Here is a 15301-nt window from a genome sequence, read left to right as displayed (position 1 = left end):
AGATTCAAACACAAAATGAAAACTACCCAGCAATGAACAGTCAAGTCTTTACGGCTGATACCGGTCAACTGGTCGTCGTGGACGAGTAGACCGCCGCAGAACGGGCGGTGATGGTGCCGCCATAGCCGCTTGCGATGGTCCAGCATTAGCAATTGCTTCTGGGAGTGGACGGACGTTGTCCCGCCCAGGACTCAACGTCTCAACGAATGTAGCGCTTGTTCTTCGCTTTAGGCATGGTTCGGCGTTGTAGAACCGCTACTTCGGGTAATATGCAAGCACTATTGTGAAGACCGCTATGTGCAATGGCAGTGATTATAAACGTAAACTTTCAAACCGGCAGGCGTACGAAAAAGCAGAAGATGTCGAAGATTACTCACGGAACAAAGAAGCCGTGCAAAGACAAAGCACGCACACCGCCGGATGCAAGAACAGAAAAGCGGACGTGGATGGCGATAACGAGGCGCCTTCCTGGTTCCTTTGAAGCTTTCAAGCGAAGAAGAGAGAAAACATAACCATTGTGAGAAACTGCAACAGATGAATATTTTTAGATGATTCAAGCATAGGACATATCTCAGTGCACACCGCTATGATGTTTGCATGGAATAAGACGATCATCGCCTCTGTAAAGTTTATACTGTACCTGTTCTGCATATATGATAGGTGCAGAATTTGTTGGAAATGACTTTCAACATTACGCGGTTTCTGAGCATAGAGGGACAGCGTCATGCCACCACAAAAAACAGCTTTGGGAAGGACATGAAATATTGATGGTTTCATGGGCGTGTACACATTTTTTATCCCCTTTTACAAATGGAATGGTCATACAGTTGTTGTGAAAGTGCTCAGTTTTCATCATATTTCCGTTTCTCGTCCGTGGCACATGCGTTAAAATGTCCAGGACAAGAAGAACGGTTTTCTGGCACTTCTTCCATTAAACTAAACGAACAGCTCTGCATCCGTGAGTGAGTCCAGGGAACCAGAGAAAGTATTTGCCGTCTTGACGCCAGCTCATCACAATTGACATCGGCTTACAAGATGGCGGAAATCAGCAGTGTCAGGGGGGTCGGACTAGCTCAAAAAAGCGTGACCACAAGGGAGCTGCCATCCGCTGGTCATGGAAGGCGTTGCCTTCCGTTGGTGGCTGCTTCATTCCGCTAAACTTGACATGCTCGTTTTCCTAAATTAATGACTTAAATAAGCAGTTATTATTTCCCCACATATCACTTGCTTGTGTGCTGCCGTTCGTTCGTCACTTTATTACTACGAAACTCGCCACACCAGAGCATGAAATGGCGGGTGGTTTCGTTTTTGCCATTTCCGGTTCCCGTTCGTTCGCAGAGCAGCATGAAAATGGTGGATTATCGTGTGTATTAATCTTTTCATTTCTGTTGCCTTCGGAAATGCATGCCTACATTTGTTACGATGGGTAACGATTTATTGCTTTCGCTCGTAAAGCATGCAAACGCCACTTCAACACGTCATAGGTGGTAAACATCTTCATTCGTGTCGGTGGAAACCAAAGGGTTGGCGGTGTCGCAGGTAATCTCATGGGTGTGATTCAGGTAGCACTACTCAATTCTGCAAGTATCTCGGAGATTCGTGCGTACTCAACGCAATTACACGACTGATGTCGCTACCTACGGTGGACGCCGTTGCCTCCATCGACTCGTTCCCCTGTTTGTCATACAACGTGACTGCACAGCGTTGGCAACAAACGGAGCAGCTCCGCTGTAGTTAAGGGGCTGAAATTCGTCCACTAACACTGTCCATGACCAACGGATGGCTGTGCCCGGGCGGTCACGCTCGGGGATAGGACAATCCCATTGACGGCGCGTCAAGTACGTTCTCTAGAGTCTTCCTATATTAACTCTATGAGCAGTGTAGCATCACTGATCTCTATAGTAATACGCTGGATAGCGGATTGAGGGTGCAACCGTAGGGTCACCGGCCGTCATCTTGCGAAGCTCAAAACATTGCCGTCCGCGACTCAGCTGCATATTCTGCATGCGCCTTTGCGTAGCATTTTTGTGGTGTCATGCCCGTCTGCTGTGGCTATTGGTGTGCTGCCCGTACTGGCAAGGCACCGGGGACGACATTTCACAAGTAAGTGACTTAGTTTTACAAATAAATGTGATTTATTAGTCCACGACCGGTGTGATAAAACGTTGCTGTTGAAGCATGTGCGCGGCATCTTTTGACTCGTATCTCAAGATCTAAACGTTGAAATTTAAGCAGTACGTTATCTGGATAGAGTCATCGTGATAGTCTAGACTTCCTGCAGTTCACGGGTATGGTCTCGGCACGCAGCAGGCGTTGAAGTGCGCTTGTCAGGTGTGGGATCTACGGCTCAGTTTGTTGGTCACGGTATCGACGATTGCTTTCTTGGATCAGCCTTGTCATCCCTGCCGTAATTGATGGCATAAATTGTTGAATGCAGGTTCCCTCACAGCCGCCCACAACATTTAAAAAAGTGTGTAGTGAATGTCAGGCGAAAGGACTGGGCGCCGTCGAGGACATCACTGCTCTGCAGCAAAATTTTAAAGACAGGTGCTTCAACAGAACGGGGCAAACCGTTCGACTGAGGCCTGACGCTGTGCCCAACAAGTTCGACTTCCCAGGACACCTCCAGAAAGTAATAATGCATACGTCATATGTAGAGGCCGGATATATATGCACTAAAAGCTGGTTGAACACACATGCATGAAAAATTCATTAATCTTGCTCAAAATATGCACCTCTAGAAATTCATTTGCATGCATTTAAAACATGCAACAAATTCACTGCGCAAAAGTATCTTACTTTATGCAGTGTACAAAAAGCATGCAGAGTTGAAAGCATACACTGAGAAGTTACCCGTCAAAAGGAACTCCTTACGAAGTTACCGTGTGAAAAATGTGACTAAATTAATAACGAAGTTATTCAGCCCGAAACGTAACTCGCAGTTACGGAGTTACTTGAAAAAAAGAACGAGTTACTCCCAAGTTACTGCGGACGCAAGATAGCACTACACAGGTACAGCGCGTGTGAGCAGTTGAGTTCGACCCTGAGCTGCCTGCGTTGAGTTTTCGTTTATGTCCAACAATGCGAACGCTTTGCATCTTATTCCCTGTGGGCACACAATGGTTCAGCTTCATTTCAATAGCAGCAGTTCTTACTTCCTGAACAGAATACTGTCATTGACTGAACATCACGTTTTATGACATAAAATGCCATGGAAGAACCGGAGAGAAAGCAAGAAAACAAGTGGACGTGAGTAAAAAGCAAATTAAAAGTAACTTGGAACTTAGCTTAAGTTACTTTGGCAAAGTTACCTGAAAAAGAAATGAGTTCCTCTGAAAGTTACCACTGCGCAAAAGTAGCGAGTTAAGTTAGAAGTTACCAAAAATAAACTTAGTTACAGTAACGAGTTGCCTCGAACTCTGGTTGAAAGTGTGTATTTGCATGAAAATCTAGCCTCTATGAATCATGTTCGCTAGTTAAGAGTGTCAAGCGATGGCTGACGATTGGAATCAGTACTGCATGAAGGGCACCTTAAAGCTGCAATTAGTCCAATATATGAAAACACTCCTGAATTATGCATCCATATGCAGTTAAAAGCCACTCCATATTGGATAGGACAGTACTAAGATGGGGAAAAGCATATAAGAAAAAAGTATTGCATGCAAATTTTGCCTAACCAACAAACTAGTATTAGTGTGGCATACAAACACACCAGCCACATGTCTCTTTCGTGCGTTCCAGCATGTTTACTTTACTTAGAGACAATAAATAATTTTTCAACCTGGAATGTCTACTCTTTATTGTCCCTGCTTAAGTTTGCGACAACATATGTTTGAATGCAGCCCAAATGAAACAATGTGATTCGTCTGATCAAAGAAGTTTCCCAGTGTTACAGCAGTGTCGGACTGTACCACCTTGCCAAGGAATATACAGGAAAGGTTACAGCCAGGCCTCATCTGCGAACGAAATTGTCAAGGTTGATCATATTCAACAACCAGTAATGCAGTCTGCCCACTTACGTGGTTGACTGCTTCAAAATTGCTGTTGCAACTGGGCTTGTGATACTTTGATGTTGGAGCTTTCACCACAAGACCATGTTACTTAGCCATTTATGACTTATTCAGTCTACCTCTAGTCATTTTGAACTGTCTTTACAACCATTTACCTCCTTAGTGCACATATTTCTAGTCGATACGTTTTTACCGTCATATAGCCTTTATATCACATATTTAATATCATTCTAGTCCTTTGGAAGTGCTTTTGTGCCGTTCGGCATTTCGTGTCATAACTAGTCATATCTAACTTCCTGTGCAAAGCATAATGCTTATACCCAAGCATATTAAGGTGGTTACATAAACAAACGTGCGAAACATTGCTGCATGCCGAGACTCAATTCTGAGAATACTGCTCCCTTGCATTCCACACCCCCGAGCAGAAAGGAAATGGGAGAAACACGAGAAGCAACACACTGCACACGCTGACAGATGAGAAAGGAAACGTAACACAACAAATACAACACCATACAAAACCACAAATCACATAACCGAGGTTCAAAGTAGAGAATTGGAAAGACACGACCTCACACGAGTACAAAATAGACAGGAAATAACATGTATGTGAGGGGATTTCACACAAAAAACGTAAGGAACCCAATCACGAGGGATTTCTGCAGCGATCCGTTGCAAAATTTTAGCGAAGCAGCAAGGGAAGCGCTCAAAAGCAGCAAAACTTGTCACAGCTTACATGCATTCCAATGGGCTGTCATGGCTCTTTTGAGCACCGCAATATGGCGGCTGGTTGGCGTACCCTTTCCCGCGATACCCTCACCCATCCGCTATCCAGACTTTAAACATAGAGATCAGTGTGTGGCATAGATCTGTGTACCGCCATTTCTCCGCGCGCTGACGCCGCCGCTGGCGCCACCCCGGCGCAGCGATATCCCGCGCGCGTTCCGTGTTCAGATCGGTTCCGCTGCGGAGCGCGAAGCTCATATGGTTTCGCGCCGTTTCGGGCACTGCTGCCGGTCCTGGCCTCGCGAGTATTGAACTGTCATGGTATCAGAGACTGGATCTCCGTTTTTGAAGCGCGTGTCGTTGTTCTCTGTTGATAAGACCTCAAGTGCATTTAAAACGAGCGCGGTGTGGCGTTACTCTGGCACCTTAGTTTTGCAAGACGGTGACAACAAGCGAAAGACTGACTCTGATTTCTTCTGCGATGAGTGCCTGACAAACGCAAAAGAGAAGGATGGAGATAATCCCTTCGATAAGTGAGTATACTGGTACATGAAAATCTTCTCACCGTTGCTGAACGAATGCAAAACATTGGTAAAAGGAGACGTGTAGAAAGAGCTGTGCTTGGTAAAAGACGTGGTAAAAAAACATTGGTAAAAGAAGTGTAGAGCTTTGTTCCTCTTATACTGTCATTATTATTGTTGTTGTTTTCATTCATTCGTTATTGTATTAGGTTGATCCCTATGGGCACCGCGAAGAAGGGCAAGGGGGCCGTTGCCCCTCATCCGCTGGCCGGGATGTTTTTTGTGCATGACAACTATGCCCTCTGTAAAAATTCCCTCTGAGGGTACAACGCGTATGCACCATGGTTACTGTGCACAGATTATGGGCTTTCACTGCTTGTTCAGTCAAATTGTGATCGAAGTAGATATGTTGTTCGTGATAAATTTGTTACGATTAGAACCTTTTTTTCAAATAAAAAGTGGAACCTTTTTATAATGTGGTTTGGACTGTAGTCTAGACAGTATACACCTCGCAGGCCACCAGCGCTTGCGTACGCGTTTACGCCCTCGCGCCGCTGACGCCGCCGCCGACGGTGGCAAAACCGGCTCGACGCCGACGCCGGTCAAAGTGGCATCGGCGCACAAGTCTAGTGTAGCATGGCGCATAGCAGCAAAGGAATTCACAGTAGCAGCGTGAGTGCAGGCAGTACTTCCCAAACAATGAAGGTTTTTCTTTCTTTGAATCTTCTCCGGAGTGTATGCTACATTGGTGCAGCACATACTGCGATATCATAAAATGGTTAAACGGAGCAAAGTCCGGAACCAGGCTGGGAGGTACAGGAGCTTTCCGAAACGCAATAGAGAGTCCAATAAAGTACGCACAGAAAGCTTTTGCATTTTTTTCTCGGAGTACTATGTGCAATATATACGAAACTTGTGTGTACTTAAAGGGACTATGAAATTTCCCGAACCCCCAATATCTTTTTTTTTTTGCTGGAAACTGTTCTCCCTATCGAGGAAATAACACGCTAGAATTTTTTCTGGGCGAAATCGCTCCCTTCTGTAAAAAGCGCGCGGTTGAAGTTGCTCCTTCGCATTCCTCCTCTCTCGCGCCGATCATTCCGTACCTCGAGCAACTGCACGCACGCACCCGCAGCAATCGTTACGTCACCACTGTTGTGCAATGGTCGCTCGTGAAGGCGATCGCTCTCGCACCATGGCAATTGGCAACCAAGGTCGTGGTCGTACCAGCGTTTCGCTTCTCTTTGGGTATCCGGCGTTTCTTTGTGAGCGGGTCGCGGGTAACACAAAATAGCTGCTTTTTGCGTGTGTAGTGCTGCCCTTGCGCTGGCTGGTGTTACATGCAAGTTGTACTTCGTGTCCTATTGTAACTGTCTTCTGCTCGGCGGACGATGAGAGCAAGCAAGCAAGATTCAAGCTCCTACCTTCGCGTCAGTCAGTGAGGTGCTTCTGTCCCTCTTCACCGAGACAGAGCCGACCGGGTTACGCAGGAATTCATTGCAATACTTTGACTCGCTTGAATACAGATGGAAACTGTCTGGTACTTACCTGTTCTTGCAATTTCATATTTACGTGTTGTCATTTGAAAGCAAGCGCAAATAACATCATTATATTTGTCTTTGGAAACAAAGCAAGCGCTTTGTGAAGTGCGGCGTTGTTTTTGTAGGCTGTCTCCCTTCGTTGCTGGATTCGTTTGTGCACATAAAAATATAGACTGCCTAATATTTTGTTCTTCCTACTCGTGCTTGTTTTGATGTTCACATTTTCGACCAGTACTAAGCCTTCTGCACTGATCTACAGCAGCGGCTGGCTCACCGTATTGCATTTCTTAGGAGGACTTATTCTACCAATGTTTCTTTCGCGCAAGAATTCGTTATGGGCATTTAGTGCTGAGCAAGCTCAGTATCACTGTGAACATTGTACTAACAACAAACGTGTCTGCACAAACTTAACGATCGTTTCTGTGAAGTATCTCACAAGCACATTTAAGGGTTAGTTAACTACTATTAGAAGATACTTAAAAGGTTGATAGATTTTTTTACAACAAGCTGTACATCACATATTTATTTCTGGCAACTGTTTACATTTATTGTTGAAGCAATTTAACAAGAATCAATGTTAAGCTGGAAGTCACCAATGAAGGCACCTGGGAAGGAAGTGAAAGCCCCAGTGGTCATTGCTGTATGTCCCATTTTTTAATGCAACAAAAAACAGACAGCGGAAATTGGTCTTGATTGAACTGAAATGCCTGTTGGTCCGCTGGCAGAAGTCTGCCTTCTTCATAAAAGAAGAACTGTCCTATTCGCCACCTGGACAGAGCGTCCTCTAGCGGTGCAGGCTCCGCCGAGGATGTGGGCCCACTTGCGTATGTGTCGAGGACGAGGGGACTGTGCTCAAACATCCGTTACGTCGGCATTTAATTCAGCTAGTAAGTGTAATAACTAAAATACAACAAAGTTAAAAACTGAAGCATCTAAGAACTGCGACTCATAACAAAATGGAAAATGACGTAGCATGTTACCATGAGTACGTAGTACGTGCATGAGTACGTAGCATGTTACCAAGTAGTTGTCTTACTAGTAAGCCATTACCAGCCATTAATTTTGTAAGTATAATCTATTAGATGTTTGAGAAAGTAATTTTTCAAATCTGATTACAATTTTTGGTATTGGATTACAAACTGATCAACTACTGTTGCGACTACGCTGAATTCATGGACGAAACAAATCCACAGGCCCCAGAACAGCCATATCTAATTTGCTTTCCAGTACAGTATGCAGGGCCGGCAACGAGGGGCCCTCCCGACAGATGCTAGCACCATTATGCGTGAGAAGAGGGATCAGGGCAAGACTCACCCCCGGGGCCCGTAAGTTCTCTCGCCGGACCTTAGTGATCGAAGTAAAATCAATCCGGACATGCATTCTAGGCCCTGGGGATACCTTATCTCTCTTCCTACCACAGCGTGTTGTCTGTACAGTAGGTCAAGCTTTGGACATAGTGAGTCACTTGAAATTTTGAAGTTGGGACTATAGCGCTACAGAGCTTATGGCTTATTATCAAAAGTAACAACGATAGTAATACCTTACATTTTGAGCAGTTACTTGATTACAAATTTAGCTGTATAGCTTGTAATTGTGAGAAATTACTTTTGTCATCACAGTAATAGTTACCGTACCGAATTTCCTTATTGGGTAACACGCACAAGTCCATGAGCATGTTGAATGCAGTAGTATAGCACGGATTGAATTATGGTTGGTACGGTTATGCTTAGTAAATTAAGCGGAACAAAGCACTAGGAACTGTAATAGTAACGAAATCAGCTGATGATGTGGTGCATCGAGTTGAGGCTGCTGTATTTTAGAGGTGAATTGCAGGTCATTCACTGGAGTTGTTCTTGCCTGTCACTCAGATGAAAGACATTGTAAAACATCCTGTTTTGGTATGCCACGCTGGTTTTGGAGAAGAAAAGGGGTAATGCAGTACGCAGCTGGAGAATGCAACTGGATATGCAGAGAGTAATGTATCCTTCATTCTGAGGAAGGCACACAGAGGTGAACACGCAAACAACGAAGTGGATAAGATGGACTCAAAGTCCGTCTTATCCACTTCATTGCGGTGTTTGTCTCTGCGTTTACCTTCCTTGAACTCCAGGATATGCTATCCTCTTCAAGACCACATGAGCTTGCTTGCCTTCTCCTACTGCGTTATTCGACCGCGTGTATTCTGAGGGGCTGGATTACAAGACAGAAGTCTGTACCTCTGCGAAGCAGCCTTGCTTACTCAGGCATCAACAGGTCTGCGTCAAAGTCATCATCCTCAGCATCATACCCGTGCACAGGATGAAGTGCACTGTAAAGTGATAAGGCTCGTGAACAATATATAGAGTCTGAATGGTAGGCAAGATAATGTTGCAGCGAAAAATCAAGCAGGCTGTGCAGTATTCTCCGAATAATGGGTCGCACAACTGTTGCAAAGGATTGCTTTTGAGGGCTATCAAATGTTTCTCTGTTGGCCCTGTGACCATAGGTATCAGACATAATTTCTGGCTTTATGTAACGGAGAAAAAAATTATATGCGCTACGTTTGAGTTAAGAGCACGGCACTGCTTTCTTTGTCATTATTACAACGTGCACAGCGCACCAAGGAAAATGAAGTATAGGATGGTGGTGGTGGAGGTGGTGGTGATAGGGCTTGCCGTTGTCGGCCTCACGTATGCGGGCAACGTCACGACTGACGCCCTGGGATAGGATGGGATAGGGATAGAAGTATAGGATGCACCAAAGAGCCTGTACATACTCTGTATGTGCTGTAGCGAATCGTGAAACATGACCAGCTACAACGTCATCCTTGGATGGTCTCTGTCTGATGCGGTGCGTCATTGGTTGTGGGACATCACACTCTGCATTTGCAAAGGCCTCTGCGAAGATGATGTATGTGCTTGCCAAGCGAAGGGTCTCATCAAGCTGGTCATTCACATAGCCTGTAATGGAATGTCACTCATGAGATGGCACAACAAGTTTTCTCTGCTTGAACATATATGCCGGAAGGTGGGGGCAAGGAGGCTGAAAGCCCTTTTGAGCTGGGGGTCCTTTATGGGCATAGATATCACACATTTTGCCTGATATTCTCTTATGAAACATACTTTTACAGAATTTGTGTGTTCGTCAGACTGATACTACAGGTAACATGTTAAAAGCTATAAGATTTTGTTACTTATCATGAATATACTTACTAGTAGCACCACTACTCCTCAGACACGAAGCAGATTGCAAATATAAATACTACGTCTTCAAATCCTGACGAAATACATGCATCATTTGAATCAGGTAAAGATCAAGTCTGAGTATTGCTTGCCTAAATCCCTAAATGACTATTGCCTAAATGACTAGAAGCAACGTATTTCTATAGTCATTATGTAGCAGCATATACTGTGTGCAGTATTCTTTTTTTAAGTTGTTTTTTTACTTCCAATTTCGTTTTGTATGCAGAACGGTCTCGATGTACCAATTCTTCTAACTCAGCTCACACCCTCCTGTGGATATGGACTTTCAGCACCCATGAGGTAACATTTTCTCAACCAACAAAATAAGGTTTGAAATGGTGACGAGCAAAGCAAGAATGTCACTATGCAGGCTCAGAGTTCAAAAGTGATGCATGAATCAGTTATGCAAACACGGCAAAGAGTTTTGTGCCTCACTAAAGAGCAACACCACATGGTCCGCATTCATTGAACTGCCATCAAATGTCGCCTGCGTCATTTCAGGGCTTGCAATCATTTTTCCGACCCTTCGCCTTTGGTGCTTTCAGTTTCCACTGCAGTCGTCCATCCTTTGTAGTAGCTTGCAAACGTGAGGAGTTTTCATTGAAGTGCAGGATTGCAATATATGTCCTATGTGGGCATTGAAAGCATGAGGAACATACTAAATAACACAAGGCACTGTGAAAATCACCTAGCTTGCATGCCGAAGTAAGAAAACGCCACAGACTTGGGAGCGAACTGATTAATGGCATTGTGGAATGACTCCAAGGCAAAGGTCTGGATGTGTGGGGACAGCTGCTTGATGCCCCGTGTCAGCAGTGGGGCTGTGACGATTTCTTCAAGCCTTTGGTGTGCTGGAGATCCTACACATGATAGTCAAATGAGTAAGGCAAGACGTACGTTATTAGATATGGAAAGGCACCTTTGCGGAGCCAAGACCTGTTGTGCAGTGGCTTCTGAAGGCACCTTGTCAACATCCCATTGTGGCCCTCATGAATGTTGGCAGCATGGTTTACCATGGTTTTCCAAATGTCCGCAAGGATGTCATCATCACCTTCACTGGCATGTGCACTCCAGTTGAGGTGGTTAGAAGCAGGCATGATCCACGAGGAGTGTTGTTTGCAAGTGCTACTCTTACTGGCTCCAAAGAGCTTCTTCTTGACAGCTGTAATGAACAATATGTATCACTTTATTATTTCAAATTGAGTACTATACACACATGCTATTCTGCTACAAAATGTAAATATTTTGCATCACTGGCTATTATGGCTCCCGACTCGATATCACTTTAGGCTTGGGCTCACACAACTACTGTGATATTTGCACTTGAACACACAACTGTACGTTGCATCAGGTTGCCCTCGATTTGATTTGTTGTGGGTGTTACTGGTGCATTATAGCTACTAAGGCCAGGAGGCCCTCAATGAAATCACACTCTAGCCCAGTTTCTGCAATAATAATAATAATTGCACATACGTGCAGTTACAATAACTACATATCATAATGTTAATTATATGGACCTAAAATTTGATGTACCACTTTATTTTGACATTATAAGGTACTTGCTTTAGATTATGCAATATTTTACATTGGCACAAGTGTGCTGCCACTGATTTGTGAATTTGGGGTATAATCCCAGCAAGAGTGTGAGCATACAGGGAAATACAAAATCAAGAACGCAAGAAACAAACAAGCAAAAGACACCTTGTGAAAGCAGGTCCATGCTGCCTATTACATCCCCACGAATTGCACATGAGGAACTGGCGCCAGTCGGCATTGCATCACAGAGTTGCTTGCTAAGAAGCATTTAGGTGAAATGTTGCAATAAACATCGTACACATACGGCTACACTACATTAGACACGCCCTCGTCGTTCATTGTGCATCGCGCGCCTCTTCAATATATGTCGTAGTCGTTCGCCGGCGCAGTGACGAAAACGGGCCTACTTGCACGAAACGGTTTGAGTGCAACAACCAGTTTTCACTCAAGCATTACTGCACTCGGTTTAGGGATTCACACTTTACTGAGTCGCAAAAGTCATTTGCATGCGGGCCGAGCGGCCGACCACTCGCTGATCGCGCCGCTTCCTTTCCCATATTGTTAGCATATAAATATAACGCAATTACCGCAAAGTTGACCTTCAAAAACGTGGGAAGTAGGGAAGTAGACGGACATACCGTTCCTTGACCCGTTTACGTGTGGTTGCTAGCATAGGACGTGACTGCTCGTGATACCCCTTTCACTGTACCGGACAACCTCACATCGCTGTTCGATACAACAGGCGAAGCAGGATGGACGTCGTATTCGACAATTTGTCAGATATTGAACGGAAACTGCTTGAACGGAGCCAGGACTACGGCACACCGCTTTACGAACAAACCCCGCTAGCGCACACAACCGCGAATAACGAAAGTAAGGACGAACTGGAAGTGCCTCCCTCACCTCCCAACGCAGGTGGCCCTGACGCAACGGAAAACATAAACTTGTGAGGAAACAAACTGAATTCCCTAAACAAGCGCTACGTCAGCTGTTTCTGAAAAGGTGCTTCTGTGGTGTCTCCATCTTTCTCATTATTATTATGTCCCCCGCTGTAGAGCAGGAGAAATGTGCACTGCACTTGTACTTAGTTTTGCTTTTTTGGCGATTGCGCTATAACGTATATACTACACCTAGACGGCGTTTGTTACACAATATGATTTTTGGTGCACATGCGGTTCATGCCATAATATGCCTACTGCAGCAGAGAATGTTTGCTGTCGCTCCTACCCTGCAACAATGGCGAAGATGGACGGCCGCAATTGCATTGTTGGTCACCCCAGTTTCTATGCAATATGCCTTGACCCTGAGGTACTGCAAAGTTTATATTAGGAACTCCACGAAAATGGAGTGGAAATTCGCACACTCGACGAGACAGAACTGCACAGTGCGGATGTACGGACGACGGGCCACTGTGTGGGCGACGATCACGATTGCGAAAGCAGGGATGAACCAGCAGCGAAAGCTACGGACGGCTCCTATAAGTAAAGCACAATGCCGTATCAATCATAATAAAAGTAGCATAGTGCATATGGTGAGGGATACCTTTCGCCTTTTTCAATTACAGGCTATATCGTTTTATAGCATACAGAATGTTCGTGAGATGGATCTGGAAGTGGCTTGGAAAACGAAAGCGGAAAGTTCTGCCTTCCTGCGTAGTCTGCAAGATACGGGAATCCTTCCCTTCAGAAGGCTATGTGGGCTTTCGTTTTCCTGATTAATCTGATGCAAGGCACACAAAAGTAAATGTCATATAGCATTGTATAAGGATGCCCCTTGGTGATCTGCGATATCACTGTACCATGTCTTGTTTCACTGCATTTTACTGATGCCTACTGGCATTTAATTAATTGATTGTAATTGTAACTCTCCTCACTAGAGGAAATCCATGTTGATGGAAGTGTCATATGCGGTATGGATATTGCAGTGGAGTTTAACAGATACTCGGTTAGTATATTTTCAGATGACTGCTCAACACATTCTGCTGCCACTGACTGCTTTCGATACAACTCGAGTCATTTAGCATTCTTTCCCCCCAGTCGGTAGCGGGGAAATATTGTCTTTATTTTCAACGTTAAATAACCCCAAGTAATTAGATGACTTCGACTTACAGATTACACCTGTTAAACATGTTTTTCCTCTGTTCAAAACATTAAGCAAGGCAACCTCTTTTATTCATTAAGTATGTAAACGACACGGATACATTGTGCCTCGAATGCGAAAATGGTCATGTATGCCGATGGCACAAGTTTGTTTTTCGTAGGCGCAGACAGTGCGCAAATTGTACACAAAACAAACACCGTGCTTCGTAAACTACGCAATTGGTCTGCCGCAAACAAACTGTTTCAACCGAAAAATAAAAATTGAACTTTGTACTTTGATATTTTTCTTGGACATGAGAAAGTCGAGAACGTTGATTCGATTAAAATATTAGGTGTATGCTTCACACCCTCAACGAACTGGGGAATGCATGCCAACTTTGTGCGTTCAAAAATATCACCGGGATTAGGTGTTATATATAGAAAAGGTGTTATCTTTCAAAGGAAGCCCTCTACACACTCTATCACATACATTATTGTTTCCTTGACTGGCGCACAGCAGCTTTCACTGAACTTAATGACATTTTTCTAATCCAGGAGAAGTTTCTTCCTCTTTTAGAGAAGTTACCCCATACTCATACCACTACACGGCTATTCGAAAAGTGTAGCATCATTCCTCTTCGTCAAATCTGCCAATGCAAACTGTCCTTAACTTACAAAAAAGTAGCTAATGCCAGTAATATGCCGTCCTTGAAATCGCAAATTTGTCACCCCTTGCACAGAATTACCCACATTGTGGTAAACGGGTATGGTCAACTCCCGCATGCAGGATACATTTTGGTGAACAGAAGCTCTAGTACTGGTTACCACATATACTTAATACAATTCACTGTGATATATTAGGGACACCAAAGGGCTGTATTACCAGGCATTTTTTACAGGGTTCTAAATGTGAGCAGTACGTACTAGGTAACGATGAGTAACTTTCTGTCCCAGCCCCAAGCCACATTAATGATTCACTAAATTATTATTATTATTGTTATCATTATTATTTCATTTCAATGCGTGTAGCTTTTGAAACACACATAAGTACACACACAAGAAAAAAAACAATGTATGTAGTGATGTACACCTGCAGGTTTCATAACTTTGCTGAAAGACTGAAATATGGCAGTCGTAGTACAAGCTAGGCAGCATTAGGAATCGAAACAGCACCTCTTTGATCACGTTTACAAATTCTTGCAAGAAAAACCTACTGACTGACCGGTAATGAAGCGGTGTGGGTTTCGTTCCAAACTCTGTCTGGGCATTTTTCCGCAACTGCTATATTGCAATGTTTTATGCTGACATGCACATTCAGGCTTAGAACTTATACTATCCATGACGTCATAAGTTCACATATTTTGACTCATGTCAAACTTTAAATTACGAGAACTGGCCAATGCAGGCTTCAAACTTCGATAACAGTAAGCCTCCGACACCAAGAACCAATTCAATCAAGCTCCTCGGGAAGAAGGTGAAGATGCCAGCATTAAAACCTGGACCTTCTGATTTCCGGTCACACAAAGACAGCAGGACTTGCTCCTGAGTTAGAGTGCCTCAAGTACAAGGGGGATGGAGAACTAATCACATACATTCTTCCCATTCTCTCTTACATCTTTTTGGTTCACTCACTCGTTCATGCACGAGCCTGGGCGACATCTTGTGTATACA

This window comes from Ornithodoros turicata, chromosome 1 (assembly GCF_037126465.1).
Source record: "Ornithodoros turicata isolate Travis chromosome 1, ASM3712646v1, whole genome shotgun sequence".
Lineage (NCBI taxonomy): Eukaryota > Metazoa > Arthropoda > Arachnida > Ixodida > Argasidae > Ornithodoros > Ornithodoros turicata.
The sequence above is the reverse complement of the archived record's forward strand: the minus strand, read 5'-3'. Positions refer to the sequence as shown.